We start from the raw sequence: 7659 nt of genomic DNA, 5'->3' as shown, positions 1-7659 counted from the left end.
GCAGCGCCCCGTGTGGCCACCACGTGATACAACTGCAGCGCCCCCGTGTGGCCACCACGTGATACAACTGCAGCGCCCCGTGTGGCCACCACGTGATACAACTGCAGCGCCCCGTGTGGCCACCACGTGATACAACTGCAGCGCCCCGTGTGGCCACCACGTGATACAACTCCAGCGCCCCCGTGTGGCCACCACGTGATACAACTGCAGCGCCCCGTGTGGCCACCACGTGATACAACTGCAGCGCCCCGTGTGGCCACCACGTGATACAACTGCAGCGCCCCGTGTGGCCACCACGTGATACAACTGCAGCGCCCCCGTGTGGCCACCACGTGATACAACTGCAGCGCCCCGTGTGGCCACCACGTGATACAACTGCCCCCAGCGCCCCGTGTGGCCACCACGTGATACAACTGCAGCGCCACCGTGTGGCCACCACGTGATACAACTGCAGCGCCCCGTGTGGCCACCGTGATACAACTGCAGCGCCACCGTGTGGCCACCACGTGATACAACTCAGCGCCCCCGGTGTGGCCACCACGTGATACAACTGCAGCGCCCCGTGTGGCCACCACGTGATACAACTGAAGCGCCCACCGTGTGGCCACCACGTGATACAACTCCAGCGCCACCGTGTGGCCACCACGTGATACAACTCCAGCGCACCGTGTGGCCACCACGTGATGCAACTCCAGCGCCACCGTGTGGCACACACCGTGATACAACTCCAGCCCACGCGTGTGGGGCCACCACGTGAGTACACTTCCAGCGCCACCTTGTGGCACCACGTGATACAACTCTAGCGCCACCGTGTGGCCACACGTGATACAACTACAGCGCCCCCCGTGTGGCCACCACGTGATACAACTTCCAACGCCCCCGTGTGGCCACCTACGTGATACAACTGCACGCCACCGTGTTGCCACCACGTGACAACTCCAGCGCCACCGTGGGCCACCACGTGGATACAACTCCAGCGCGCACCGTGTGGCCACACGTGATACAACTCCAGCGCCACCGTGTGGCCACCACGTGATACAACTGCCAGCGCCACCGTGTGGCCACCACGTGATACAACTCCAGCGCCACCGTGTGGCCACCACGTGATACAACTCTAGCGCCACCGTGTGGCCACCACGTGATGCAACTCCAGCGCCACCGTGTGGCCACCACGTGATACAACTCCAGCGCCACCGTGTGGCCACCACGTGATACAACTGCAGCGCCCCCGTGTGGCCACCACGTGATACAACTCCAGCGCCACCGTGTGGCCACCACGTGATACAACTACAGCGCCCCCGTGTGGCCACCACGTGATACAACTCCAGCGCCACCGTGTGGCCACCACGTGATACAACTACAGCGCCCCCGTGTGGCCACCACGTGATACAACTTCAACGCCCCCGTGTGGCCACCACGTGATACAACTTTAACGCCCCCGTGTGGCCACTACGTGATACAACTTCAACGCCCCCGTGTGGCCACTACGTGATACAACTGCAGCGCCCCCGTGTGGCCACCACGTGAAACAACTTCAACGCCCCCGTGTGGCCACTACGTGATACAACTCCAGCGCCCCCGTGTGGCCACCACGTGATACAACTACAGCGCCCCCGTGTGGCCACCACGTGATACAACTGCAGTGCCACCACACGGAGGCAGTGCCATCGCGTGGTGGCCACCATTCGTGTGGCTGTGTTGGAGAGTACCCATAACATTGACAGCAACACACCGGTGTGCTGTACTCGTAACGAATTGCCATGTTTTGTTTAAGTGAGAAACGTTTGTAATTGGCTGTCGGGTGGTGGCGGGTTTAACATTTATCTTTACGCGATATAACCCAAACATTTCTCTATTTACTGTAGTTGTGCATTTGTCAACAAGAGGGCAACACGTGACTTGTATAGCCCTGACCCTAATCTGTAATGCTCATATAACCACCTCAGCCCTATAGCTTTGATTTAATTGAATATCTGGCTTGCATGCCACAATGATTGTTATAATTCAGTTGCTATACTTTATTGAAGGTATTTTGGAATATAAATCCCCCCTCGTGCTATCCTATGCTTATCTGTGTTTTTAGTACAATTCTTGGATGTAGAAATTGAAAATGCTTTTGGCCACTAACTTCACGGTGGAAATATTTTTTTATCAAACCCTCCAGACAATTTGTAGCCTACAAATGGTGCAGTCAGGAAATGTAAAAACTGACGCTGTCTCTTGGTTGCAATGTTATTGACAAGCAAAATAAAGGCTTTTTTGTAATAGTTTGCTTCATGTTTGACTTTTCCTAAGGGAAATTGTATTGACAAATTGTCAACAATGAACCTCAACATTTATTCTGAAACACATTTCGGGAATTCTTTTTTTGGAGGGGGGGGGGTTAAGATTGACAATCACTGTCAGATACCACAAAATGAACAAAACGATCGTAGGGAAGTATATTTTTTAAACCCTCGCAAAAAAATCAATATTCAACGAGCATGGACTCGCCTAAATTACGCATAGGCTGCCGATAATCACCACGCAGGCTGCAATCGCAACACGTGTTGATGCACGATGTTAAACTTCATCCCTGTTGGGGATGTGTTACAGCCTCCTCCTCGCCTCATTACAATGAAAAACAATCTGAGAAATTTGCGTTTAAAGTAGCTTAAATGTTTCGCTTAAAAAGCAAAGGTCTACGAGGCTAGCTATGACTAACTCTAAACACAAGACAGGCCTCGTAACTTTGTGTTGACAAAACATTCCACCGAATGAGCTCGTAACTCACCTTGAGGAGCTGGTAATCCACCTTGATGAGCTTGTAATCCACATGGTCGAGCTGGTAATCCACCTTGATGAGCTGGTAATCCACCTTGTTGAGCTGGTAATCCACATGGTCGAGCTGGTAATCCACCTTGATGAGCTGGTAATCCACCTTGGTGAGCTGGTAATCCACCTTGGTGAGCTGGTAATCCACCTTGGTGAGCTGGTAATCCACCTTGGTGAGCTGGTAATCCACCTTGACGAGCTGGTAATCCACCTTGACGAGCTGGTAATCCACCTTGACGAGCTGGTAATCCACCTTGGTGAGCTGGTAATCCACATTGGTGAGCTGGTAATCCACCTTGGTGAGCTGGTAATCCACCTTGGTGAGCTGGTAATCCACCTTGACGAGCTGGTAATCCACCTTGGTGAGCTGGTAATCCACCTTGGTGAGCTGGTAATCCACCTTGGTGAGCTGGTAATCCACCTTGGTGAGCTGGTAATCCACAGTTTACTTCACGCTGCTGACAGGCAGCGTGAGAGGGAGAGAGAGACGCACTGCCACGTGGCAACCCGGAGCACCGCTCCCACGTGGCCTCTCCCCTCTCTTCGTTCCCGTTCTGACCACGTGTCGTTAGTCTCCACCCCTATTTAATATCCGGGTCACGTGGTACGTTTCCACCAATCCTGGTTAGCCCCTGACTCGTCTCCCCAGTGGCTGTGGCCAAAGCCAGCACAACCAATCATCTCCTTACAGCTGTCACCTTGCCATTACGTCAGGGCCACGCCTCTAGGCTTCCCCCCATTGGCTATAGACCAGGAACGGCAGAGCCAATCATCATGACGAGTTGTGATACGTCAGTGAGCCGGATATAGCCTCACATTACACATGTAACGTGTATTTTCTATTCAATCTCCTACACTTCCATAATACGTAACATACCATCTATCTTCTATTTATGCACAGTATATGAAAATGAAAGTCTGTTCCAAACACAAATCCACACCGTTAAAACAATCGCCACCAAACTTGGCTGTTGTATTAAATTCGTGGTGAAGTCTGCTATGTGGTGGACATGTGCAGTGTAGGCCAACACAGCACGCCAGCAGTTGCCGCTGTCAGACGTCACCCCGCGCGTTCCCCGCAGTTGTGAGTCGCTGCTGCTGCTGCTGCGGCGTCCTGGCGTGAGTCCCAAGCGGGTTGGCGGCGATGAAGCCGTGAAGACGCCGCACAGCGCCACTGCTGCTGTCACCGCGCCAGGCACTGCAGTGGTACCACATGACCACACGGTGGCGCTACAGCACCATGTTGCTCTTTGGTTCTTTCAGTAAAGTCACGGAGAAAACACAATCAAATAATACAATACCACGTTTCGGTTGCAACACAAGCAACCATAATCAATTTCGATTTAAAGCTTTCGTGACTGCAGGGATTCATCTTCTCGGTTCTTTCGGTAAAGTCACGTAGAAGGGAAATAATAAAATAAATGGATGAACACCACCAGGCTTGGCAGCGTATATTTAAGCTGGGTTAGAGGAGGAAGGGCGCCTTGACAAAGGGATTTGCATATCAACAGAGGAATTTAGCATATTTATGGTAAAAGCAGATATGGGATTAGTCACTACTTGTGGAATGCGTAGGAGGTGGGGGGGGTCTCAAAGTCATATTATGCCCGTGCATTATGTAGGATTAGCAGCATCAAAGGGAGGGAGTAGGGTTAGCAGTAATAAAGGGAAGGAATTTTAATAGTAAGAAGCTGCAGCAGCCAAACCACCACGTAAAAAAACTAAAATATAAACTACATCAATATCATCAATATACTAAATATACTCTCCAATAAGCTGAGCTACTAACAGTAAGTCATACATTACAATTCTATGTCGCAAAAAATATAATATGCCTCCAGCTAAACTTTTTTCCTTCACACGGATCTAGCCCGTACTATATACTGCCATAGACAAACCCAACATTAAATTATATACTGCATTACTATACACCACCCTATACCTTAGAATCTAGACCCTTCGAGATGGTTCCGGGAGCTTGTGGACTGACTCTGCCCTTGACCCTTACCCCAGATACGCCCCCTTCATAGCATTACTTGCGTCATGCAACTGATAACCATGATTACCCCTTCGGCCAGCAGATGTCACTCTGTCATGACCAGCAGGTGTCACTCTATTATTACACATGTACAAGTGCAGGGTGGATGGTTGGATAGCAGGATCGTGAGAGGTGGCAGAGGCTTGAAACGGCCTTCATCCAGCAGTGGATTGATTATGGCTGATGACGATGATGAATCATTCCGCTGCTGGATGAAGTCCGTGAAGACTTCCCCATGCCATGTTTGTCATGGGAGTTGTAAGACCACCATACTTCACCACAGTATGGTCTGCTGAAGTGGGGGAGGAGGTGGGCATGATTGGGGGTGAAGGATTGGATCAGTCATTACACCACTAGAGTTTTCCATGAATAGAAATCGAACTCAGGTTTCCGGGTTTACATGCAGTGCTGAACCAGTGTATCACTACTACCCCCAGTAAACTCTATATGATTATCCTGAAATGTTCTAATTCTGTAGTTCAAAGAAAAGTGTCATTACTATATTTTGCGTTAAACCATTTTGATATTATGCGGAACTAATTTTACCCCGTTTATAAAGTTACCTTCATTTTGATCGCAGACAATAGCATACATTTGTAGAGGACTAGTTGGGGACATGACGACATCACGCTCGCTGGCAGGGACGGTGACGTCACAGGTGGCGTCATGCACGCCGGCCAGCGGGATTACGTCATGTCTCGGAGGGTTACTTAAGGGAGAGCCCGTGACGTAGGCGGGTCGTTGCGGAGAGTCGGGAACGAGCAGGATGGGAGTTAGGAGCAGGGGTCAGGGGACAAGGGGTCAGGGTCTGGAGAGAGAGGAGCTAGGAGTGGCTGCGCTCCTCGCTCGGCCCAAGTTGGAGTAGCCCTCGGCCGGCGCAGAGGAGGCAGCCCGGGCAGCCAGCTGTGCTGGGGAACAGACCGTGGGGAAGGTCTTCTTGGTTCTTTCGGTAAAGTCACGTAGAAGGGAAATAATAAAATTATAAAAATAAAACATACTAAAATATTACTTTAAAAAACATAATAAAATATTATATTATAAAATATTGTTATTATTATTAAATATTATTTTAAAATATTATTTTATTATGTTTTATTATTTCCCTTCTACGTGATGACTTTACCGAAAGAAGCAAGAAGATGAATCCCTGCAGTCACGAAAGCTTTAAATCGAAATTTAGGGTGGAAGGTCCGAGTGGAGGACCAAGCCTAGGACCCCCTACCCCTGGGAAAGTGTTGCACCCTTATAGTTAACTTACCTTGGAACTGTCTCCGAGTCGTCAAGAGCCTCTCAACACATTTACAATGTTGCCTCCGAAACGTCGTGATTTTTATTATTTTATTTTATTAATTTTAATTTAATTTTTTACCTACGTGACTGTACCGAAAAAACTAAGAGTATGAATCCTTGCAGTCACGAAAGCTTAACATCTAGAATTTACAATGTTCTCATTTGCTACTGTATCACAAAGGACTTCCACGTAGAGTAGGATTGAAGAACTGATTGAGGGGGCATTGTAGAGCACAATATTGGATTTCATTAAATATTGAAACAAAAGTTAGAGGAAACTCCTTTGTATGTGGCAGAGACATTTGATTGATCTTACATGACACTTGAATGAGATATTGATTTAAAGCTTTCGTGACTGCAGGAATTCATACTCTTTGGTTCTTTTGGTAAAGTCACGTAGATAAAAAAAAATAGATCACGACGTTTCGATCGCAATAACAAGCAACCGTCTTCAGGCGAGATAGAGAGAAGCCGTTGTGACGAGGCATTGTATAGATCTGAAAGGGGGAGGGAGGGGAGGCCGTAACGGGCGAGAAGGTGGGGGTGAAATTCAAAGAGGGCTTAGGTGAGAGAGAGAAGAAAAGGTAGCTTAGATATAAAACTTAACAAAATGTAATTATTGTTAGGTTATTTAGCGAGTGTCCATATTGGTTAGGTTATTTAGCGAGTTTCCATGATGGTTAGGTTATTTAGCGAGTGTCCATGTTGATTAGGTTATTTAGCGAGTGTCCATGTTGGTTAGGTTATTTAGCGAGTGTCCATGTTGGTTAGGTTATTTAGCGAGTGTCCATGTTGGTTAGGTTATTTAGCGAGTGTCCATGATGGTTAGGTTATTTAGCGAGTGTCCATGTTGGTTAGGTTATTTAGCGAGTGTCCATGTTGGTTAGGTTATTTAGCGAGTGTCCATGATGGTTAGGTTATTTAGCGAGTGTCCATGGTGGTTAGGTTATTTAGCGAGTGTCCATGGTGGTTAGGTTATTTAGCGAGTGTTCATGATGGTTAAGTTATTTAGCGAGTGTCCATGATGGTAGCCATGATGGTTAGGTTATTTAGCGAGTGTCCATGATGGTTAGGTTATTTAGCGAGTGTCCATGATGGTTAAGTTATTTAGCGAGTGTCCATATTCGTTAGGTTATTTAGCGAGTTTCCATGATGTTTAGGTTATTTAGTGAGTGTCCATGTTGATTAGGTTATTTAGCGAGTGTCCATGTTGGTTTGGTTATTTAGCGAGTGTCCATGTTGGTTAGGTTATTTAGCGAGTGCCCATGATGATTAGGTTATTTAGCGAGTGCCCATGTTGGTTTGGTTATTTAGCGAGTGTCCATGATGGTTAGGTTATTTAGCGAGTGCCCATGATGATTAGGTTATTTAGCGAGTGTCCATGTTGGTTTGGTTATTTAGCGAGTGTCCATGATGGTTAGGTTATTTAGCGAGTGCCCATGATGATTAGGTTATTTAGCGAGTGTCCATGTTGGTTTGGTTATTTAGCGAGTGTCCATGTTGGTTAGGTTATTTAG

Source organism: Lethenteron reissneri, chromosome 22, assembly GCF_015708825.2.
Source record: "Lethenteron reissneri isolate LAM-NWPU_2019-01 chromosome 22, ASM1570882v1, whole genome shotgun sequence".
Taxonomy (NCBI): Eukaryota; Metazoa; Chordata; class Hyperoartia; order Petromyzontiformes; family Petromyzontidae; genus Lethenteron; species Lethenteron reissneri.
This window is presented reverse-complemented; position numbering follows the sequence as displayed.